The following is a 25335-nucleotide window of genomic DNA, read 5'->3' on the forward strand; positions in this document are numbered from 1 at the left end:
TCATGATTGGACCCCCCCCCCCCCGCTCTTCACTTATAGCCCTTAACTGCTCTTGCCCTTCCCCTCAATCCCCATCTTCCCTCGCCTTCACCAGCAGTGCACATAGAGTAAATAAAAGCATTTGGACTCACTTGAAATCAGCTTCCACTCGTGTTAAATGGTGGTGGAACTCAGTGCATTTATCTGAGGAAATGAGTTGAATACAGGTTGGAGGTGAAGCTGTGTCCCTGGGGATGTTCTCAGATTTTCCCTCTTCAGAAACAAAAGCAGATTTGCAAGTCTCCTATATGTGTGTTTAGAAAGTGAGATTGAGTTGGTGACCCGGAGGAGTGAGGAGCTGGTGAGTGGTGGGAGAGGTGACACAGGGGTCTGTCCAGGCTGGCCATGCTGCTGGTCTGACCCTTGCCCTGGGTTGCCTGGCCTTAGGGCACCTGAGGAGGTACTGCATTGATGCTGTTCCTAGCAGCTTCCTAACACACTTGGAGGCATTTGACCTGGTGGTGTGCAAGGCCCCTTCTCTGGGTCATGGACTTCCTCTGTACTGACATAGGAGGGAGTCAATGTGCCTAATCTCTGGGCACAGCATCCTGCCGATCTGTCAGCTGTTCTTCCCTGTGGTACCCAAGGATCTCTTTGGGAAAGGGTCCTCTCCCCTCTCTTTGCTGTCCTCTACATGGTAAGAAATTACTCTGGCCTAAAACCAGCATTTTTTTTTAGGCTGAGGAATGGACAGAGAAGCTCCTTCACATGTACTGTGTTTCCCTGACTGGGGAATTGAGAGACACCAAAGACACCCATCCAAGGGCCCAATCCCACAGCTCTCCCTGCAGCACTCAGTGCTGGCTAAGGGGAGACAATGTCAAGCTGCTGTTCCATCAGTTTTCCCTTTTTGGGGAAGCTTGGTGACCCCAGCTGAGAGACATGGTGCCTCAATGTCCTGGTTTTGTATGGGAGACATTTATGGAAGCGATGCAAAGCTTTTAGCTGCTGGAAACTTTTACACAACTCTGTGAAAAACATGTTAAAGATGAAAGAAACACGGGAACTTCCTCTTTCTCTTCCAGCTGGCAAAGAGGTTGTGGCATTCACATTCTCTGGACAGAGAGACATAATTCTGTCTCTCAGGAGAAACACAGAGAGAAGAAGAGAAAACAATCTTTATCTCTGCTCCTTTGTTTTCCCCATGTGGAATTTGGTATGGAGATTATTTACCTGAAGTGATTGCTGGATTGGATTCTGGTGAAGGTTGTTTGGGTTCAATGACCAATTGGATCCAGCTGTGGCTCAGGGTCTCAGCAGGAAGTCACAAGTTTGTCAGTTAGTTGAAAGATAGGTAAGTAAGAAGTATGTATGTAGAAGAGGGTAGTCTCTCTTTAAATAGTGTATTAATGTGATATAGTATAGTTTTAATAAAGCTATCCTTCAGCCTTCTGATGTGGAGTCAGACATCATCATTTCTTCCCTGAGTCGGGGTTGCCTTTTTCACTATAAGAAGTAACATGCCCCAGCCCTCAATCTCAGCCAGGCCAGGCCGGGCAGCCTCTGCTGCAGGTTGGGCTCCTTCCCCAGGGCACCTGCCAGTCCCCTGCCACTGGCTGCTGGGCAGGGAAGGGAGTGCCATGGGCCGGGCAGGCTGGGCCATGGCTGCAACTTCTGACATCTTGCAGCTCGCCTGGGGCCAAACTGAGTCCGCCAGCCCCCAGAAGCAGCCCCGGCCGGACTGGTTCGGCCAAGATTTTGCCACCGTGGAAGTTCGCCCGCAGCCACTGGGCAGGGGGAAGGAGAAGCCACCCCCCCTCCCCTTCCCCAGCATGCTGCTGCTGAGTTCTGGCCTGGCTGATCAGATCCATGTGGGTCTCAGATTCAGTCAAGGAAAGAAACTGAGAGTTTCTAGCCAGGCAAAAAGCCTGGGAAAGAGCTGGAGAAGAATGTAAATAATTCTTTATCTCTCTTGTTTTTCACATTGTTTATAGTTAAGTTCTATCACTGTGCATCAAGCACTTTGCACCAATGGTGTGGCTTGTTTTCACTTCAGAACCAATTGAGTTGGTCCTCACGAAGCTCTGTATAAAAGAGCAGTTTATTTTGAATAAATCGGAGTCTTACTCTCACAGCCTTCTGAGTCAAGTCTATTCATTCCCATCCTGCCTCGACAGCGACAGATCCTAGCCTCCCATTCCCGCCACAGCCAGTTCCTGCCATCTGTAGCATCCAGCCTGGCTCGGGTCAGGTGACCGTCTGAGGCCTTGGGCAAGATGTTAACTTTCAGTGCTTCAATTGTCCCTTGAGTGAGAGAAAAGAACAAAATGCAGGCAATATAAAGGACCAACATGAAGACATCGAGGTCAGTGAAGAAGTTAAGTTCCAGATACGAGGGATGAGGAGATATCTTAATCTTAGGGCTGAAATCCCCTTGTAAAGCTATGGAGAAAAGACTCTCTTTCCCTGTAACACATGAAATCATTGGGATATGAAGAGTTCAAATCGCTACTGAGCAAAGGTCTCTATGCCAAACTAAGCAGATGATAAAGTAGTTGTAATCTATGAGAAGTTTGAGCAGAGAGAAGAGTGAAGACCCTGTGCCCCTAGGGAGAGAAGAAGACCTCTGTTCCCAAAGATGAAGATGATTTTAGAGATAGATAATGAGAACCTGTGCCTTTGAACAGCTCATCTTTAAAACAGTACCCCATAAGTTGATATGGCCCATAAACACATCTGTTGGAAAAGCTTGTGTAAAATGGGAAGGATTTCATGATTGCAGAGTTCCCCTGGCAGTTGCTATTCATGGAAATTAAAAGCTATGAGAGAACTGTTTTCTTGTGGAGAAGCCTCCACAACATTAATAAGAGGGACTCCTCTCGCTAAGTGAACTGCAAAAAGACTATTTTAGAGGTGGCAAACTGACTGAAGTTTTAGGTTTTGTTCTGATTCTTATTCCTCTTTCTTTTAATTACTGTTAATAAACTTTTCTTTATACCCTTTTAAAGTTTTGTGCCTGCTTTGCCTTTCTCCTAATCCTACCTCACAGCAGGAAGTGAGTGCACTGGTGATTTGCCAGCACTGAACCCGCCACATGCATTGGTATATTGGCTGGGAAGTCTCAAAATTGACAAAATCTCAAATTGGTGAACCAAAACCACTACACTCCTCCTGGCATGGTGTCCATGTTGCTGCTGAAGAATTGCTTCAGATTCCCGAGGAACCAGAGCCTCTCCTAGGCCACCCATCACTTCTTGTCACCGCAGGACCATGGGGCTGGACCACAGCACTGTTGAATTCCTCCTGAGGAAATTTTGGAGAGGACCTGCAGGCTCTTCCCTATGGTGTAGGAAACTGGAAAGGGCAGTAATTGGTGCTATTGTGGCTGTCTGAGACCTGCCAAGCCTGTAGCCATATACAAATTATTAGTGTTATGTGTGTTTTGGATAATTTGTGCCTATAAAAAGAAATATATATAAAATATGTTATGCTGGCAAGAAATATTCTTTTAAGGTTTTAAGCATGCAAGCCGGAGTCGGGGGGATTGCCTCACATATGTCGAAACCACCACTGACAAGAGGGAGGAGGACTTCATTTGCAAACGAATAAACAAACTCCCAAGCGATGATCTACTTGATAAATATCCAAGATTGAAATAGCTGGAGCCATCAGAAAGATACAACTCAATGCCAAGTTCCAGTAACTCAACCATGGACATAGATGCTCTCTGGACATGTTTTGTTCAGCTCGAGGTGGAGAAAAGAAACTACATGAATATGTGGGACTCTGAAAGGAAGAAAAGCTTGATCGCTGAAAACTCTGCCTCAGGCAGAATAAACTGTATAAAACCAGCTTGGAGGGACAGTCAGGGTGAACACAGGAGACACTATGCTGTAGAGGTCGGACCTGTGTTTCACCCAGTGCCAATCACGGGCTCGGCACTTTTGATTGTAGCTTAGGCCTAATCGCAATCAAAATAAAAATCTGTTTTATTAATTAATAATTTGGCTTGGTCATTTTTACCTATAACATTAGGATGGAGTAGGAAGAAAAGTCACTTTGCTGGCTAACACCTGGGAAGGTATTTCATGAGACAAGTAGCCTTGACTTCAAAATATTTCCAAGCTATCACCACAGGGAAGAGGATCTTCTTGTCAAGTGTTGCAGTGCTGCAAAGCCAATGCTGTTCTGCTAAGCTGATGAGTCCTGGCATCTGCATTGTGGAGCTGCACTCACCATGAGTTCATATGAAAAATTCACTGGCTTGAAATTAAAAGGGTGTTACAAGTTCCTATTTGGAAGATGTCTCCAGTGTTATAAATTGGGAAAAACATCAATCACTTGGTTTTTAAGATTTTTAAAGTTTAATAATAAACAAATGGTTATAAAAATAGTAATACAATTAGAGTAATCAAATTTAGAGTTAGGACAATTACAAGACAATAAAAAGCAAAGAACTACAGACGTCCGGATGCTCTCGGACACTAAGTCACAAAAAGCATAACTTGTGAACAAAGGAATAACCTTAAAAGTAATAGCCTGTTGCATATTCATATATCTCATACATGATGCATACATTCCTTGCAAATTAAGAACTTTTCTGGTTTTTGTCAGCTTCTTCCCCTTAATCATGGTGGTTCCATAAAGATGGAGAGAAGGTGGAAGAATGTTTTTCTTTTCTGATGAGGAGGCAGTAGCTCTTCATGGGCCCCAAGTCACTGTCATCTCTGTGTGAAGAACTTTTTGATTATCTCATCTCTTGCTTGAGCTAGTAAAATAATGCTACATCACAGATTTCTATTTCAACATTATGTTGTAACCTAAAACTCTATTTAACACACTACTTAAGAGAGCTAATACAGCATAACTTTCTAACATTACAGATATAATATTCATTGTAACATTTGTGAAAAGCCAATTGTAAAATACGCATTTTTCACAATCCCTCCTCTTATTCTTTATAAATCATTTGGCTTGAGCAATTTTTCTTATGCACTTGCATTCTTTGGACTCTGTTTTTAATCAAATAAAACATGGGATTAAACAAAGAAGAAACATCAAAACAGTTGTAACACATAAAAGGAAGAATCCGAATTTCTTCCACCATCCCATTTTCAATACATTACCCCACCAGTTAGTTTTTTAACCTTGTTTTCCCATTTTTGGACTGGTATCTGGGTTATAATTTTTTTTTTTTCTGATATCCTTTGGGTTTTGTTTTTGTTTTTGTTTTCCCCCGGGATGACCTCCCCTTTTTCATCTATTTTTAACAATCTTTTATATAAACTTAAAAGAGGTTATAGTAAAGCAGGTCTTTCAAAAGAGAAAGCAAAGATAATTCCCCCTAACAGCCCCTTGGGGCAATTGTTGGACCAATGGGATTTTTGGGAGACCACAAATGGTCTGGACAAGAGTAAGATGATACATTACAGTACAGAAATATGGCCGAAGTTAAAATTACAGGGAGAGTGGCCATGGTATGGAACCCGAGATCAGTGGATGTGTAATCAGTTAAACCAACACCCAGAAGCCCGAGAAGACCTTGATATAGTACAACTATCTTATGCAGCTTGCTGGCTGGAGAACTCTAGAAATGATGGGACTGTGAGAATATGCAAGTTACAAAGAAATAGAGAAGAAGAGAAAGAGAAAGAGAAAGAGAAAGAGAAAGAGAAAGAGAAAGAGAAAGAAAAAGAAAAAGAAAAAGAAAAAGAAAAAGAAAAAGAAAAAGAAAAAGAAAAAGAAAAAGAAAAAGAAAAAGAAAAAGAAAAAGAAAAAGAAAAAGAAGAAAGAAGAAAGAAAAAGATGGGACCCGCTTGATTACCTACCCCTCTCTACTCCTGTTCCCTCCCCAACAGATTCCCCAGTTAATCCTTCGGCCCCTTTTATTGAGTCCCTGATTCTGTTGTCCCTTCCCCCAGTTTCCTCAACCATCTCCCCAACTCCCTCCTCCCCTTCTCCAACCAGAGTTTCCTTGCCTCCTCCCACTTGGGAGCTGAGACCGCCCTTCCCTAGTGATTGTTCACCACCTAGCATGCCCCATAGCCTCCAACAAGCATCTATCTCCACTACTATTTCCCCGCCTGGTGTCTTAGGAGAAGGGCCATATTGTAACACCCGATCCAAAGCACCAAGGGTAGAAAAGCTCTTTCCCCTTAAAGAAGTTCCTATGGGTGGGGCAGCTGGAAGAGTCGGGTTTGTAGATGCACCTTTGACGGCTTCTGAAGTTCGGGGATTTAAGAAAGAGCAAGGAAATTTAGTAGAAGACCCTGCTGGAATATCTAACCAGTTAGACCAATTCCTAGGGCTGAATATTTATACCTGGGGAGAGCTGAACTCTATTCTAAGCATCCTGTTCTCTCCAGAAGAGGTCTGGATGATCCGAACAGCAGGGGTGAAGATATGGGAAAGAGAAAATCGACTGGGGTCCCCAGGGGACCAAAAGATACCCTTAGTAGACCTCAGTTGGAATCCTAACCAGGAAGAAGGAGGCAAAACACGAGACTATAGGTCCCTCATGATGAGAGGAATCAAAGAGTCTATCCCCAGAGGAAGCAACACGAAACTGGCCTTTGATAGTACTCAAGAGAAAGATGACACCTCAGCAATTTGGCTTAACCAACTTAAACAAAATTTCCAGTTATATTCAAATAAAGACCCAGATAGCCCAGAGGGTCAAGTCCTCTTAAAGGTCCAGTTTGTCACCAAATCCTGGCCTGATATTAGACGGAAGCTAGAAAAAATGGATGACTGGCAAGAAAATAACATGAATGAGTTGATCAAAGAAGCCCTAAGAGTATATTTAAGGAGGGAAGAAGAAAAAGCCAAAACTAAAGCTAGAATTATGGTTGCAGTTGCTTGAGAAAGTATAAGAGCAGACAGATCACCAGCACTGCCATCTAAGTCAAGTTGGAATAGACCAGGGCCATTACAAAAAAAAGGTAGAGACCAGACAGCACCATCATATGAAACTAAGAACTCTAATGAGTTCCAGAAACCTGAGGCTTCACAAAGCAACAGGAGGTGCTATTACTGTGGTGAGATAGGACACCTTAAAAAGAATCATAAGAAGTTTCAGTTTGATGAGGTAATGCATGAAGAACAAGAAGTCTTAGAAGAGATTTCAAGGAGAGACGACTAGGAGTATCAGGGGCTCTGTAAGTTAGGGGATCCAATGGACCATCAAGAAGAGCCCTTGGTAAACTTTGAAGTAGGTCCCCACTATGAAGATTTTGAGTTCTTAGTTGACACAGGGGCCAATAAGTTCAGCATAAACAAGTTACCAGTAGGAGTCACTATTGGGAAGAAGGTCTGTGAGGTTTTAGGGGCAGAGGGAAGGCCATTTAAAGCATCTGTAGCTAAAAATATAGAAATCAAGGGGCATTCTAGACAATGTTTGGCAGACTTTATCTATCTGCCAAATTTAGGAAGTAATCTCTTGGGAAGAGACTTGCAAGTCCAATTGGGGATAGGGATCATCCCACGAGATGGAAGGATGGTAGTCCAGGTCATGAAACTGACCCAGAGAGACATAGAAGAAATAGACCCCAAAGTATGGGCAGAAGAAAGTAAGTGTGGATACTTGAACATCATACCAATAAAAATAGAAATGCAAAGGGATACACCACCTATCCGAGTCAAGCAATACCCAATATCCCCTGAAGGCAGGAGAGGATTAGCCCCAGTGATCGAAAGATTACTAGAGCAAGGTGTTCTAGAATCATGCATGTCCCCCCGTAACACTCTATACTAGCCGTAAGAAAAGCAGAAGGGAAATATGGGCTAGTTCAGGACTTCAGGGAAGTAAACAATAAAACTATTACCAGACATCCTGTGGTATCCAACCCCTATACCCTTTTAAGCCAAATTCCAAAAGAACATGCCTGGTTCACAGTTGTAGATTTGAAAGGTGCCTTCTGGGCATGCCCACTAGCAGAAGAATGTCGTGACTGGTTTGCATTTGTGTGGAGATCCTGACAGAAGGAGAAAGAAGCAGCTAAGGTGGACACGTCTCCCATAGGGGTTTACAGAATCCCCAAACCTCTTTGGGCAAGCACTAGAGGAAGTATTAGGGCAGTTCACCCCAGAGGAAAAAGTTCAGATCTTACAGTACTAGTGACCGTAGATCATCTCACTCACTGGTGGAGGCTTTCCCAACCACAAGGGAAACAAGAAGTTGCAAGAATAATCTTAGGAAACATCATACCTCGATTCGGGCTAGTCAATAACATTGACTCGGACCGAGGTCCACATTTTGTCGCTCGAACTTTGCATCAGGTAACAGAAGCCCTGGAGATAAGGTGGAGATTGCACACCCCATGGCATCCTCAAAGCTCGGGAAGGGTAGAAAGGATGAATAGAACTCTTAAAAATGTAATAACCAAATTAATTGAAGATATAAAAATGAATTGGCTCAAGTGTTTATAAGTACTTTGTAACTATTTAATAAGTGTCCTTTAGCCAAAGAAGTTTAAAAGTTACAATATTATTAAGTCTCACTTCGTTTCTAGAGATTGGGAGAATTACCAAAAGAAGTTAACCCTAAAAGCCAGAGACTGTAAATCGATGTGGGCTTAAGCCCGATCAAAGAAATAGAGGAGGAATTTGTTATGAACAAAAGAGCCTCCACCCACACTACCATTCTAGGACTGGGATGCAAAATAGAGAGACCAGTGGAATCATGGGAGGGGGTTTTGGGGATGAAAACACCCCTAAATGAAAGGCTGGGCATAGTGGAGGGGGCTGGATGGGTGCGCTGGCTGGGGAAAAGGGAACCACATCTCTAGTCTATGTCCGACCTGTCACCATAGCCTGCAGCGGACTGGACTGGACTGGGCTGTGGGAAGCAGGAACAAAGAAGCAGCTCTTCCTGGTGTTACCAGAAGGAAAGGAGAAGTCACAGCTGCTGCTGGACTTCAGCAACAGGCTCTGCCCATCTCCTTACCCTTCAGCTACCTGGAAAAAGCTACAACAGCGGGGGTGAGCTCCATGTAGAGCCCCCTGCACAGCTGATCTTTTTAATAGAGAGCTGAACATTAATAAAGGCATAAGCCCTGTTCATTTAAATTCTTATAGGGATTATTTTGCTTGAGATCGGGATTTCAGTGATCTGCCTTTTCTTTCCATTCAAAGTCCCACATATTTATTAAGTCTCTTTTCTCTCTGTTGAGCTGAACAATCTGATGTCCAGGAAGATGGGTCCTCCTGATGGAGTTATGGAAGTACAGTATTCAGATGTATCACCCTGGAGGGTTCCAGTGATCCCAATCTTGGGTTGTTGCCAGGATGATCATTGCTCGGGAGCTCCTGGATCACCTTGAGAAATGACCCATCTCTGGACGAGCAGCATGTATTAACTTGTAAATGAGGTTTTATCGGGGACCAGTTTCCACATATGTGAGACAACCCCCAGTGCTGACTTGTGCATTTTCTTAATAATATCAAATATTACATACATATCACTCTACCAGCAAGAATTATCTTTATTACATATAACATCCAGGATGATGGGAGCACATCTGTATTATCTTTTTTTTCCCCATTCTTGAGTTTGGAATAACAAGGATTCATCTGGAGAACTTGATTTTACCACTAATAGTCACAAACTCAATTGTCCTTGTGTTTCATCCCTGTGTCCCTGCAGTGACCTTGTGCTTTCTGTGGCAAGGGGTGATATCACAAACCTGGCCAGGTACAGGTAGGGAACAATGGTGTGCAGATGTTGACAACACCAGGAAGATAAGTAACAAAGCTCATCACAATGATTACATATGTATATAAGGGAGAAAAAAGGATAGAGTTAGAGAACTCTGCTAACATTTTTAACTCATGTTAAAAACCTCCTTGAACTGCTCTTGTCACAATCTGGTGTTGACCAGCCTCTGCTCAAGCATGTTCATGGTGTCTGTGTCCACACACTGACAGATCCTTGAGCTCTTTTTCTCCAAGGACTTGCAGGATTTGTGAATGGCTCCAACCAGTGCTTGGGATGGATAGAGGTTTGGTGGATAGAGCAATGTGTGGGGGATGGTGCGTGATGGCTCCTGGGACAAAACAGATGCCTCTGCGTTGTGTAGGCAGTGTGGGGTGCTTATTGGCATATTGGAAACAGGGTAATTTTGGGCAAGACTTACGTAGGGGTAAGTTAATTGATTACTGTAATACATGGTGGCCAGAATATGTCTTGGAAGGTGGTGAAAAGTGGCCAGTGCATGGAACATTGCAACATAAAACTATTTTGCAATTGATGTTGTTTTGTAAGTGTGAAGGAAAATGGGATGAGGTTCCATATATTGATTTGTTTTTTCTACTTGCGAGATAAGCCAGAATGGCAGGTTGAATGTGTATTGATGGTAGTTAAGGCATCTACAAGTGATAAGTGTGAGGTTTGTGTGAAGGAGAAACGTTGTTTAGAACATTTTGCATTGAAAGAAAGTCTGAGTTGGAGGAACAATACAGATGTTGATTTACAGGTAGCCCCTGCAAGACCAAGAGAACCTAACCCTATCCTGCCTGCCCCTACCCCTACTTCATCACCTGCTTCACCCAATCCTATTTTGTCTAGTCCTGTTTCACCCACTCAAACCCTCTCTCCCTATCCTCCTCTTTCATCATCACCTGACCCCTCTTCCCCTGGAGATGATCTAAATTTAACTGTGATGCATAGAAGTGGGGAGGATGAAAGTGAAGGAGATAGTGAGAGTAGAGGTGAAAGTGAATCTGTGATACCGGTATCTCATAGGACTCGGAATCAGGCAAAGCCTGCCCCGGTCTTGGCCAGAAAACATCTGGGTAGACAGAAGCGGACTGTGATTGCCCCCTTACGACAGAGAATAGGAGCGGAGGGGTCGGTGTTTGTAAAAGTACCTTTTTCCCCTGCAGATTTAGTAATTTGGAAACAATCGGCTGGAACTTATAGGGGAAATCCTGATAAAGTGGCAAGAGTGGTAAAAATGATTATGAAAACTCAGAATCCAGATTGGGATGATATACAAGTAATATTAGACACCCTAATGGATTCTACAGAGAAAGAGATGGTACTTAAAGCAGCCAAGGAAAGGGCAAGGGAGGATATCAGAAACAGGCTTGTAATGGGAACCCTAGATGAAAATTTTCCAACCAGGGTGGGATCCTAATGCACCTGGGCATATGCAGAGGCTGAAGAAATATCAAGAGTGGGTCCAGATAGGGGTTCAGAATGCTGTGCCTAAGACTATAAATTAGTCTAAATTGCATGAGATAAGGCAGGAGAAGAAGGAATTCCCTACTGTGTTTTTGGAAAGGCTTAAGGAAGCAGTGAGAAAATGCACAGATCTCCAAATAGATACACCACAAGCAAAGGTTCAGCTCGCTCTCATTTTCCTGGGGCAGTCACAGGATGACATTAGGAGAAAACTGCAAAAACTAGAAGGGGAAGAATTAAGAAATCTGGACAAATTCCTTGAAGTAGCTTGGAAACTATACAATAACAGGGAGAAAGAAGTCAGTAAAAGGCAACAGCGAAACCTCCTGACAGTAATACAAGGGAAAGGAAACCAAGGCACTAGAGGGAGGGGCAGGGGTGTCTGTGGACTGGGGAGGGGAGGTGGACTTGGCAGGGGACACGGGGGAACTGCTGTGCCAAAATTGAGATTTAACCAGTGCGCTTTTTGCAAGCAAGAAGGTCACTGGAAGAATGAGTGCCCAAACCGGTTTTACCAAGGCAACCAGCCAAGCCAGGATCAAGATATTACAAAATTAATGGTGCTAGGAAAACACAGCAGCTGACTAGAAAATAGCAAGGAACCTTTCGTGACCATATAGCTAGGTGATAGAGCAGTAAAATTCCTGGTGGATACGGGGGCCATGTATTCTGTACTGAATTTGCAAGGACAAATTGCGGACAAACAAACAATAGTCGGGGCCATAGGGAAGGAGGAAAATCGGCCATTCCTACAACCCTTAGATCTGTGTTTTGGAAATAAGGTCCTGACGCATGAATTCCTGTATGTGCCTGAGTGTCCAATTCCCCTTTTAGGCAGAGGTTTATTGGCAAAACCTGATGCGGTGATAACCTTTGAGAATGGGGAGCTTTTAATGAAAATACCTGAATCAAAGACAGGACAAATTTAATGATTAAAGAAAAACCAGCTCCCTCTATTCCTATGGAAGTAGAAGAAGCAGTAATTCATTCAGTATGGGAAACAGGTATACCTGGGAAATCTAAATTAGCACAACCAATACATGTTGAATTAACAGAAGGGGCAAAAGCAGTACAGATTAAACAGTATCCTATAAAAGCAGAAGCACAGCAGGGAATAGTAAAAATTATTGATAAATTCTTGAAATACCAAATTTTAGAGGACTGTGAATTAGAATATAATACACCTATATTTCCAGTGAGGAAACCCAATGGTGAGTATAGACTAGTGCAGGATTTGAGAGCAATGAATGAAATAACTATGGACATTTATCCAGTGGCTGCCAATCCCTACACATTGTTAACATCCGTGAAAGAGACATATATATGGTTTACAGTAACTGATCTAAAAGATGCCTTTTTCTGCATACCCCTTGACAAAGAAAGTAGGAACCTGTTTGCCTTTGTGTGGGAAAATCCAGGAAACGGAAGAAAGACCCAGCTCAGCTGGACACGGCTCCCACAAGGATTCAAGAACAGTCTGACCTTCTTTGGAAACCAACTGGCAAAGGAGCTGGAAACCTGGACGGCGAGGGGGCAAGTACCGAGAGAACAATACCTGCTGCTACAGTATGTTGATGATATACTGATAGCCACAGAGGAGAAAACAACCTGCATAAAGGTAACAATCGAGATTTTAAATTCACTGGGAATGGGAGGTGTTACAGTGAGCTCATGGGCATTCTCTTTCCCCTGCCCCTGGACTCTGTTACTCTGATCAAGATAACCCCTGGATCCTCCTTCCTGCCCCAACGGGGTTGGCGGAGAGCCAGGAAAGCCCACCCTGTCCAAAACCTATATAGACCCCTGAGATTTCCTGTTCTCTCTCTTTTGCCCCGCTCTCCACATGGACACCACAGAATAAAGAGAGCTGTACCAGCTATATCCTGGGGTGAGAGCCTCTTTTGAATATTTTTCCCCTCTCCTGATATTCCTCCCCTCACAGCCCCTTATCTCTGAGCTAGTCGGATTCTTCAGGGGCTGCGTGAGGGGGGGAAACTACAGGGAGGATATAAAGTATCTAAAGAAAAAGCACAAATTGCCCGACAGACTGTGATTTACCTGGGATGTGAAATCTCACAAGGGCAGCAAAAACTGTGTACTAACAGTATTCAAGTTATTTGTGCCATTCCAGAGCCCCAGAATCTACACGAGCTGCGAGTCTTCCTTGGGATGACAGGGTGGTGCCACCTGTGGATCATGGACTATGGACCAATTGCAAAACCCCTGTATGAGGCCCAGAAGACGCAGCCATTTACCTGGGGCAAACCACAGAAGGAGGCTTTCCTCAAACTAAAGGAGGCCTTGACAACTGCTCCTGCATTGGGGTTACCTGATTTGTCCAAAGATTTTCAGCTGTTTGTACACGAAAGGATGCGTCTGGCATTGGGAGTCTTAATCCAACATTTGGGAAGCTGGAAAAGGCCGGTGGGCTACTTCTCCAAACAACTTGACAACGTCAGTGCTAGATGGCCTTCATGTCTGCGGGCAGTCGCAGCCACTGTGATCTTGATACAAGAAGCCAGGAAGCTCACCGTGGGAAGGCACATAGATGTCTATGTACCACATATGGTAACTACTGTGTTGGAGCAGAAGGGGGGCCATTGGCTCTCCCCAAGTCGAATGATGAAATTCCAGGTAATCTTAATGGAGCAAGATGATGTAACATTAAAAACAACTAACCTTTTGAACCCAGCCTTGTTCCTAGGTACAACATCTGAAGAAAGCCCATTGGAACACGATTGCATGGAAGTAATAGAACACACCTGTGCGGCTAGAGCAGATCTGAAAGATGTCCCCCTAGAACAGCCAAACTGGGAGTTGTTCACAGATGGAAGCAGTTTCATGGAGAAAGGAATCAGACACGCTGGATATGCGGTAACAACAATCAGTACAGTGGTAGAGGCAAAAGCATTGCCACCAAATACATCCACCCAGAAGGCAGAACTGGTTGCTTTAACCAGAGCACTAGAATTAAGTGAAGGGAAAAAGGTGAACATATGGACTGATTCAAAATATGCATTTGGAGTAGTGCATGTGCATGGGGCCTTATGGAAAGAACGGGGCCTGCTTTCATCTCAAGGGATGCATATTAAACATCAAGATGCAGTTATGCAGCTGATAAGAGCAGTACAAAAACTTGAACAAGTAGCAATTATGCACTGTAAAGCACATCAATCAGGAAACTCCAAAATTTGTGAGGGAAATAGAAAGGCAGATTGGACAACTCGACAGGCTGCTCGAAAGGTGCAAATAGCAATGGCATTGGTCCCTTTAAAACTTAATGTATCTCAATTCAATTTACCTCCACAGCCGAAATATTCAGCAGAAGATGAGAAATTGGGACATTTGCTGAATGCACAGAAGAATCCAGAAGGTTGGTATGTAACTGCACACGGACAGATAGTGGTACCCCCCTTGGTAATGAGAGAGGTTCTACAAATTAAACATAACGAATGTCATTGGGGTGCAGAGGCATTGGTAAAGTTTCTAAAACGTAATTTGGTGTCAGTACGAATGTTAACAATGGCAAAATCAATAATGTCAAAGTGTGAGATCTGCTTGAAAAACAACCCAGTGGCTAGATGACAGGCACAGCTAGGAAGGGTTCGGGTAGGGATAGAACCAGTAGATTATTGGCAGGTAGATTTTGTAGAATTACCAAGAACTTGAGGGTACAAATATTTATTAGTAGGGGTTGATACATTTTCTGGCCAGAAGCCCTTCCCTGTCGCACAAACCAAACAAAAGAAACAGTTAAGTGGTTACTACAAGAAATCATTCCCAGATTCGGGGTGCCTCTAGGGATATCATCAGATAGGGGACCCCATTTTATAGCCACGGTGGTAAAAGAAGTAAGTAGGTTGCTGGGAATAACTTGGGACCTCCACACACCATGGAGACCCCAGTCAAGTGGACAGGTGGAGAGGATGAATCAAACACTAAAGAGGCAGATCATTAAAATATGTCAAGAAGCCAAACTGCAGTGGCCACAGGTTTTACCAATAGCATTACTGAGAATCCGGATAAAGCCTAGGAGTGGGATGTCAGTCAGTCCTCATGAGATATTGTATGGGAAACCATACAAATCTCCTGGACCTAATCCAAATGCAACTGCAGATGTAGAATATGACATCAGTTAAAACAAATAGAGCATTAAGTACAAGAAGACCACAAAAATTTGACTACGAGCTGGTTAGACAAAGTCTTTAAAGGGTTAGGGTGGAATGTGAGTTTATGGATTAAGTCTATCATTGAGAGTGTAATAATCCTATTAATTGTTTTTAGTAATTTGGTTAGTCTACAGTGTCCTAAAAGGAGAGATACAGAAGTGGACATCCTGGAACCAGAAAATAATCAAGGCACTGACACGGGATCCACATCTATCATCCTCTGAACACTAACAGTTTGGGGTTTTTTTCTATAGGTCTAGGGTCAAAAGAATGTTTTTATGGTAAATAAGTAAATCTGTAAGACCATCCACAGTAAATTGTTCAAAGCACTGGACCTGAGCTTGTTGTGTAAGACCTGGTGCTCCAGGTGCAGAGGATGCATCTCACAGGGATGCAGGAAACAGCCCAGCACATCAAACCAGAACGAAATGGCAGGGTGGAAAGGAGTGGGATGGATGCTGGGCACACTCATCCATTCCCACTCCCTTGGTCCCCACTGGTGTTCCCCAGATTGGATTTTTGCTTGTATCCCCTGGAGCTGCAAGGAAAGGAGCCATGAGAAAGAGGAGGAGAAGTCATCCATCACTTCTGTGCTGCTGACCAGTGTTGCTGCACCCAGGTCCATGCTGGGCCCTGTCACTTCGCTCCCAAGTCTGTCCCTACGCACACCTCCTCTGTGTGAGCATATTATCTCACAGCATTCATCATTGTGTGCCCATCTGGTGGCTTGTCTTTGCACACAATTACACAAAGAGGCCTCAAGATTTTATTCTTGAGGAACAATAAAGTAATCCAAATTTCCCAGCTGCAGGGCATTTATCACCTGCAATTCATTGGATCTGCCCAGGAGTTAAAATCTTGGAGATGTACCAACTTCTGCAGGTCAGTAAAGCAGCTGAAGGAGAGAGGAAAGGCAAACAGAAGAGCATGAATCAAAAGGAAGATTAGTGTCATCTGGAGATAAAGAGAATAACACGTATGGAAAGTGGTTTATCAAAAGTCCCCAACTTTCAGCATGACATGACACCTCTGTGACAGCTGGATCTGTCTCAGCCCCTTTCCTGCAGAGCTGCCCAGACATCAGTCCCAGAGCTGGGCTGCAGACACAGATGCCTTATGCTGTCCATCAGCAAAGGCTGGGGCTGAGCTCAACCCTCTTTCCAAAGGGCTATCCCCGATGTCCAGATGCTTGTGGCAACTCTGAGCTCTCTGACAGGATGTGTTATACAGTGCCCCTTCCACAACATTCCTCCCTTATCCCATGTGTCCTGAGGGAAAATAACAGTCTCAGGAGGGCTCTGCTGATCTGCTCTCCTCCAGTGTGTGGGTAGGCATCACTCTAGCCCAGGTGCTCTCTGAGAGAACATCTCTATTCTCTCACTGCCAGTGCCTCAGGCAGCAGCTGTTGGGTCACATATGTGCCAGCTGTTTCAGTAGATCCTCAGCACTGGGCCAGTTTCTTCTCCTTCTTCCCCTCTGCTTTCAGTCCCTATTTTCATCCAGTGCTTGGGCGCTGGTGGAACCTGCAGGTTCTCCTCTCTGACCTGCTGTCTGACCTCCAGCTCCTGCTGTGGCCCTGGTGGAACAGTTTGTACCGCTGTGTGTCGCCAGCACTGGGGGTCCATCTGCCTCTGGTACCCTCTCTGTGCTGGGAGACGATGGTTCCCAGGGCAGCAGGCCCCACAGTGAGGGCAGGGGCGGAGCAGGGGCAACTGCAAGTCTCCATCTGGGGGAGGCTCTTCTTCTTCTCCCTCCTTCCATAATTCAGCTTCCCTTGTGACCTCCAGATACCCTGGCTGGGCTCACACTTCCAAGGCTATCCATACCCTGACACTGCTACTTCAAGGATCCACAGTGCTGGAGGGGCTCACCATGGGGTCCTGGCTTCAGGGACCTCCCTTATAGCTGTAGGATGAGGATGTCACCGAAGGGTAACAGCAGCCATGGCTACCCCAGTGCCCACAGGTTGGGATGTCAAGCACAGCTTGGCACTTTGGCTTTGGGGCTGCACTTGTTGCCCAGGTGGGTGCAGAGAGCCAGCCCTGCTTCTGCGTGGCATGGGGAGTGCTGCTGGAAGGACTGAGGAGACCCTTCTCATCTGTTTTGACATTGGTCTGCCAGAAATGTGTCTGAGACAAATGCTAGAGTCCCTGGTTATATATGGCACTGGAAGCAAGGGTCAGGGCTGCAGATGAGGCCCTTTTGCTGCTCAGTGTGTGTGGAATCCCATGTGAAATGTGGGAGCACAGTATCCCCTCAAGTGATGTGAATGTGAACAGACCTGGTGGATGTCTAACAGAGACTTCTGGCATGACCAGGTGACAGACTGTCCCTACAGGGCTTGGCTTCAAACCCCGTAAGTATTTACAACCCTGAGAAAAATCCTTATCAGTAGCTTTTGTCAGTTTTATGGAATTCAGTGTGAACACCAGCAGCTGAGAACTCTTACCACTGAAGCACAACAGCTGTCACGTGAGAAAACGAGTCTGTGGAAGGAGGCAAGCAAACCATAAATGTACAGGAATGGGTGAGTGTAACGACGACGTATATTTGTATTCCACGGACAGATTCAAGCGAGATCTCTTTGGTTGCTCTTGGGGGATGAGGTTTATTCAGGATACATTGTGACCCTGCCTCGAGCTGCTATACACAGCACGTGGCTGGGCCTCGGGTGATGGGGGAGGGGAGAGACAGAGAGGGGAGCAGGGACTCCCGGAGGACTCTCCAGGAGGAGAAGGGAAGATCCAAGAGAGCGTCCAGCCCCCCGGAGAGCCTTTATCAAATGGGGCTCCAGGGTGGGCTGGAGCAGGACCTGGGCCAATGGGGTCACAGACACCTGATGGTTCAGGGGAGGGTTACAGATGTGGGGTGAACCATACATTCTGGGGGGTGAGATGGGAGAATCCATTTGGCTTTTGGACCCCGCTGTAGGTGAGGGTAATTGTCCAGCCAGTAGGGGGCGTTATATTCGTCCTGGCTGTACCATTGTGGTTCTTAATCATATTTATCTACCCTTCCCAACATCTCCCCTTTTTCCACTGAACCATTTGAAATATTAAATATTGATTTAACAACTATTTTCTGCACACTTGGAGGTGTACAGGGTATTGTTACTAGAACTATACTTATTGCTACTGAAACAGTCAAGCTTATTTTACAGAGTTCCTTTAGCCAAAGTGCAAGGCTCAAACTATTAAGTAAACTGTATAGCTGAGATGACTTTATTGTTATTAAATCACTGATTATAGTAGGGGAGGCATTGTCAGAATTTTTTTTTTTGGAAAAGGTTTTATAACTAAACGGGTTGAAAAAGGTTTGTTAGGGTTTGTGTTAGATATATAGGTGGTCTTAGAGTTTGCAGGCTTGGATAAAGCTACTCGGCATTTGTCCTTGGTTGAATTATAAGTAAAACTTCAATATAAAAACTGAAACAGAAGAACAAAAACAATATGCACGCATTAAACGATAGAAAGTCCATTTTTCTCTCGATGACGCAGCGTGGTTCAGGTCTGGGTGCTGGCTTCTTGGCTTGTGCTTGTAGAGGAACTGTCTGGTGTGGGGGTGTCAGCAGATTTCGGTGCATGGTAAGGCTTTACATTCTTTCCTGGGACCAACTTGAGTCGTCCACCTGTGGAAACACAAGAAAAACTTTTCCCCCACGTTAGAAGACTGTGTGGACTTTGTATATGTCCTGAATCTAAGATTTTGAGTAAAGCTGGGGGGTGCCCTTTTATTTTTACTTTTTTGGTGTTCAGGAAATGTCTATAAATTTGGAGGCGAGGCTCTCCTGCAGAGCTACTTAGAAAATTGTGAGCATATAGAGCCTCATTCAATCTCTTTTGAGGTGTAGCCTGTTCTACTCCCCCTTCCTTTAGAAGTAAGATTCGTTTTAGGGTTTGGCGTGTATTTTCTATGGTAGTTTTTAACTGTGGTGTAAGATAGGAAAAGGAGATACCACTGTCCTTGAGTACTGGTAGGACTTCTTTCACCTCCTGAGAGGGGACAGCTGTTCGCTGGCTGAATACCACGTGGAAGGCTTGGGGTTGCAGACTGTTGTCTTTGCAGCTATTATATTTGATTTCAGGGCAGTTTTTCAGTTGAAGATTGCTGGCACTTTGTTGAGAATTTGGTGAGACTGGGATAGAAAGGTTAGAGTTTGCAGGGGTAACATAGTTCTCTGTCTGTCCTTTGTTTATAGAAGCTGCAGTAACATTGTTGCGTTCACCTTGTCGAGGCATGGTGTCTCCGTCAGGGTGCGGTGAGAAGCTGCTAGTGTGGGAGGCAGGGGCTGCTGCCAGCTGAGGCAGAGGAGCAGGGGGGGTGGAGGTCGTGGGCAGCAGCACCTGTGGGGAACTGGGATTTGTGGAAGGATATCCTGTCGCTATGGCATTGGGTGCTGCGGCAGTCTGTAGATACGGCGAAGGGAGGGGTGCGGAGGGATATGGTGATGGGTTTGGGAAACCCGGAAGTGGTGCCGGCGGCGGGGGGTTAAGGTGCTCTGCAGCCAGAGGCAGGGGCTGCGGCACTGCAGGGGGATGGGGGGGTGGGGACGCCGGGTTTGCGTCTGCCGGGGGGGCCAGCTGCGAGTCCAGGAGGCGGGCGGGCAGCGGGGGCACGGCGCAGGAGGCCGGGGCGTCCCTGGGAAGGACGGGCGGTGCCGCGGCTGCAGGGGCGGGGTCCGGACTGCGGGGGAGGGGGGCGGCGGCCCCGGGGGCGGGGGCGGGGTCTGGACTGCGCGAGAGGGAGGCGGCGGCCCCGGGGGCGGGGTTAGGGCCGCGCGAGAGGGAGGGCGTGGCCGCGGGGGCGGGGTCTGGATCGCGGGGGAGGGGGGCGGCGGCCCCGGGGGCGGGGTCAGGGCTGCGCGGGAGGGAGGCGGCGGCCCCGGGAGTGGGAGCCGCCCAGCCCAGGGCCGGCGCATGGCCGGCGTGTTCGCCGGACCAGGGGACTTCCGGGCGGGTCGGGGGGGCGGCTGCGGAGGCGAGCGTCTGCAGCTTTTGCAAAATCGCAGCTGACGCTTGAAATTGTGCTTGTAAAATAGCCATTGACTGGGTTTGTGCTTGCAAAATGGCTGTTGTTGGATTTTGTAAAAGTTCGGCTATAGTAGCCATCATAGCCGGGACAGGCAATGCTGGGGGGCCGGGCGGGGGGGAGGCGGGGCCCGCGGAGTGGTTTGGGGGGGAGGAGGTGGCCGCAAGGGCGGGTTCTGGGTTGCGGGGGAGGGGGGGGGGCGGCTGCGGCGGGGAGTGCCGCTCGCTCAGAAACCGGCGAGTCGCTAGCCGCCTCGCCGGCATTTTCGCCGCAGCGCGGGGTGGGGGGGCGGTCCGGCGGGGATAGTTGAGCCACGGCAGGGAGCGGTTTGGCTGCTATTAGCGGCTTTTGAGAAGCGCAGAGTCCTGCTAACACTCTATAAGCAGGGAGTAACTCGCAAGCATAGGGGTCCCGCCGTGAAATGTCGTTAAACAGTGTATGTCCCACGGACTCCCAAAAGTCTCCACAAAACACAGCAGAGCGCTCGGCATATGGGAAATTAAGTAAGATCCATTCTAGGAGTTTCCGTAGCTCTTTTTTAGGCAAATTACTATTATGGCTACGTAATAAGTGGTTAAGTTGCTTATAGAGATCTCGATCAGCTGCAGAGTGGGACTGACCCATTTTTAAACCAGTGTGGCTCACCTCGGTGTCGCAGGAGCGGGATCCTCTGTCAGGTTCCGACGTTTACTGCAGTCGTTGCTGAGGGCTCACCGCGGGGTTTCTCCAGAGCTTCAGCACGGGCAGTGCTAAGCAGTGCTCGCCTGTGCTTTGTGTACGTGGCCACGTGGCGCGGCAAGTCTCGTCACAAAGCCTTGGGTCGCCGCGGAATCGCGGCGATCGCCTGTGCTGGGAGAATAACAGCCAGAAATCCTAGAAGAGCTGTAAGAGCTCGCTACTATGTAACGAGTCGCTGAGCTCTAGGATGGCTTCGGGACTTTTTAAAGAGCTCCGGTTCGTCACTGCCTAGCAGCAAAATGCCGTGCTCGCGACCACGATGGCGAGGAAATACCTGGTTATTTAGTTAGTGTCCATGGAAAGGTGTCCTACAGGTAGAAAAGCTGGAAAGCATCCAGACGGGTGCAGTTGCAGGTCACCGTGGGTTCGTATTCGAGTTGGGCGCCAGTCTGTAACGACGTATATTTGTATTCCACGGACAGATTCAAGCAAGATCTCTTTGGTTGCTCTTGGGGGATGAGGTTTATTCAGGATACATTGTGACCCTGCCTCGAGCTGCCAGACACAGCACGTGGCTGGGCCTCGGGTGATGGGGGAGGGGAGAGACAGAGAGGGGAGCAGGGACTCCCGGAGGACTCTCCAGGAGGAGAAGGGAAGATCCAAGAGAGCGTCCAGCCCCCCGGAGAGCCTTTATCAAATGGGGCTCCAGGGTGGGCTGGAGCAGGACCTGGGCCAATGGGGTCACAGGCACCTGATGGTTCAGGGGAGGGTTACAGATGTGGGGTGAACCATACATTCTGGGGGGTGAGATGGGAGAATCCATTTGGCTTTTGGACCCCGCTGTAGGTGAGGGTAATTGTCCAGCCAGTAGGGGGCGTTATATTCGTCCTGGCTGTACCATTGTGGTTCTTAATCATATTTATCTACCCTTCCCAACAGGTGAGTTCTGCTGTTTGGATTGACTACTTCACCTCGCTGACAAGCAGAGCTGGGCTGCAGGCAGAGATGCTTTGTGCCTTCCATCAGCAAAGGCTGGGGCTAAGGTCAACAATCTTTCCCAGGGGTGGTCCTGGATACTTGGTGGCAGCTCTGAGCGAAAACCTGGCCCCTTTCCCTACACTCCCCGCCCTTATCCCATATGTCCTGAGGGACAAGCTCAGGAGGGCTCTGCTGACCTGCTCTCCCTCACTGTGTGTGGGTGGGCATCACCCCAGCCCCGGTGCTTTCTCAGAGAACATCTCCATTCTCTTGTAGCCAGTGCATCAGGCAGCAGCTGCAACTGTTGGGTCACATCTGTGCAGGGTATTTTGGTAAATCCTCAGCACTAGGCTGGAGTCTGTTCTTTCTTCCCCCCTGCTTTCAGTCCGCATTTTCATCCAGTGCTTGGGCTGCACCAGCAAGTCCTCTGCACTGACCTGCTGGCTGACCCCAGGGGCTATGGTCCTGGTAGGTGTAATCAAAACCTTTTCTTGGTTTCCTGGATTCCTGTGTGAACCCTAGCAGCTGGGAACCTTACCACAGACATACAACAGATGGTGCATGAGCAGAGGTACCTGCAGAGGACAAACAGACCATAAATTTCCAGGAATGGATGGGTACTGCTATTTGATCAGCTGCTTCACCTCACTGATGAGCCCTATATAACGTCACGGTTGGCCATGCTGCCACCAGACCAGACCTACTCAGCTCCCCACCCATAGGTGAGTGTGGGATGGGATGGGATGGGATGAATTCTGTGTGCAGCTGGGCATCCCAGCCTTTCTTTCCAAGGTCTTAGGTCCCTGTGCTTTGTTTATCCCTCCTGCAGCAGCTCCAGTAGCTGCTGGTATCTTTAGGTACCAGCAATGCCCACAACCCAACATGTCAGTTCTCCTCCAGAGGACACACATTCCCAGATTCACTGTTTATCTTCTTTTTCCAGCTGCTCATCACTACAGTCCTCTGTTCTTCATCTCTATGCTGGCCCTGCTATCCCAACTTCTTGCGTTGCACATTGAAAACCTAGAGTGAAAGTAAATTTAGACGAAATTGTTAATATCCATTCCAATGGGCCTCTTCCTGGTATGTGTTCTCTGTCTTACATCCCTGAACTCTGCTCATCCAACTATCAGGAGCCCTCCTCTCTGTGCAGAAAGGGAGGGGTGGAAAATAGTCTTGTGGAAATACAAGGATCCTGATCAAATCTTCCTCTGACTTAATATATTAACCAAACTTCACCAGATTTGGTAATTCAACCTTCTTTGTTATTGACAAGGCTGTATGTGGCAGCTTTTTCTAGGCAGTTTCTCTTCCTTTATGTACTCTCTTCCCATATATATTTGTATAGTTCATTCACAGCCCTGAAACTTCAGAGAGGCTTTGTCTAAGTGACGAACCAAAATGCTTTCTGAAGCTTGCACGTGGCTAAACAGTCCCAAAACTTCATCACACCACTGATGGAGGTCACAATTCCAGAGGCTCTCAGGGAAACAGTCTTACTGAGATGGGTGCTGGGATTTCTCTTAAACAGAGCATGGTTCCCTCATAGCTGTGAGCTCCCTCACACTCTGAAGGTTTCTGGAGCTCTTTATGGATTGAACGAACACATGAGTCCTTCATCACTGAAAAGCAGGTTCACAGCAACAGCTTCCATCTGTTTGCTCTTGGTCTGAGAACACCCATGGTCTGATTTCCCTCTCTATCCTTCTCTCTCTGTACATCCTACTCATCACTACTACCCTGAGCAACTTGTTCAAGTGGAAAGTGTCCCTGCTTATAGCAGGGGGGTTGGGCTAGGTAGTCTTTTAAAGGTCCCTTCCAACCTAAACCATTCATAATTCCATGTTTCCACTCAGATATGCTGTCTGCTCCTTGCTGAGAGGAGCAAATAGGCAGCTGCTTAATAGCTGCAACATTCCCATTCTGATCTCTGATCTCCATAGTCTCTGATGCCTTTGAAGTTTTTCCAACCAAAAACTACCACACAGGAAGAAAAATGAGCCAAGTGGCATCACTGAAATGCCCTTAAAAAAAGTCAGCACTGGAAATAATATCCTGTGGGGGGTAGACTTATCTCTTTGCTGTGGCACAGGGCTGCTCTTCTCCCTCCTTGTTTTCCTGATGCAGATGAAGCTGGAGGGATCATCCAGTGGAACCAGGCAGCTGACCCTCAGCAGGCACAGGGCCGGAGCAGTAAGGACCCACATCCCCCAGGGAACAGGGAGGAGTGTAGGGAATGAAGACACAGTGGAGGTACGTTGGCAGACAGCCTGGGGATCAGCCAGCCCAGCGCTTCAGCAGAACTCCAAGTGCTCCTCCAAACTTGAAGGCACTGAATGAGAGTGGGGTCAGGTTGGAAATGGGGAAGAAACGTCAGACAATGAGGGTGGTGAGGACCTGGTACAGGTTGCCCAAAGAAGCTGTGACTGCCCCATCCCTGGAAGTGTAGAAGTCCAAGGATGGGGCTTGGAGCAACCTGGTTTAGTGGAAGGTGTCCCAGGCCATGGCAGAGGGGTGGGACAAGATGGGCTTTAAGGTCACTTCCAAGCCAACCCATTCTGGAATTCTGTGATCTCAGAGGACTTTACTGCCATTACTTTGCTACTATTACTCTGCTGCCACAAGTCCACAGAGAATGTCCCTTCTCAGCAAAGCTGGGCTTTCACAGCCATCCACAGGGTCCAATGCTAAGGGAGTGAGGTTTCCTCCTTCCCAACCCTAGGGATGCAGTGGATGCCAGGGTTGCAGGGACAGCAGACTGGGATGTTGTGCGTTGGTCCTCCAATGTTCTCTCATGCTCCAGGTTGGCCCAAGGACTGCAGTGAGCTCCCTGCTAGAAGCTCCAGTGGCATCTACATCATCCAGACCACAGGACAGCAAACCATTGTGGTCTACTGTGAGATGAACAGGGAAGATGGAGGCTGGACTGTCATCCAGAGGAACCACAGAGATACACCAGTCAGCTGGGATGAGTCCCGGAGCACCTACAAGCACGGCTTAGGGAACGTGCACACCGAGTTCTGGCTGGCCACTGAGTACATCCACCAGATCACCAGGCAGAAGGTCTACCATGTCTGGTTTGTCACCTGGGATGCTTCAAATAACATGAAGTTTGCAGACTACAACCTGTTCAGCCTGGATGATGAGTCCCAGGGCTACCAGCTGAGGCTGGGAGCACACCTGGGGACAGTGGAAGATGCCATGGTGTAGGATTTGTAATTTTCTCTTCTTCCCCCCCACCACTCCCCCTCCCCTCTTCCGTCGCGTTCCCCCTTCGTCCTGCGTTCCCGTCTCACTCCCCCTTCCCCCCGCGGTCCCCTG

General features: G+C 47.0%; 1 long non-coding RNA gene across 3 annotated transcripts; it reads left to right on the plus strand.

The window, feature by feature from the left end:
* Positions 1-11900: 11900 nt before the first annotated feature.
* LOC140680284 (uncharacterized) lies at positions 11901-25050 on the plus strand. 3 transcript variants are annotated; one of them, XR_012051432.1, is made up of 5 exons: positions 11901-12779; positions 13293-17857; positions 21976-22736; positions 24142-24267; positions 24818-25050. It is a non-coding gene; the product is annotated as an uncharacterized lncRNA (long non-coding RNA). The 3 variants fall into 3 exon arrangements; XR_012051431.1 differs by having other exon boundaries at positions 11919-12779; positions 22537-24267; XR_012051430.1 differs by having other exon boundaries at positions 11921-12779; positions 21976-24267.
* Positions 25051-25335: the final 285 nt, after the last annotated feature.

Source organism: Taeniopygia guttata, chromosome 19 (genome assembly GCF_048771995.1).
Source record: "Taeniopygia guttata chromosome 19, bTaeGut7.mat, whole genome shotgun sequence".
Lineage (NCBI taxonomy): Eukaryota > Metazoa > Chordata > Aves > Passeriformes > Estrildidae > Taeniopygia > Taeniopygia guttata.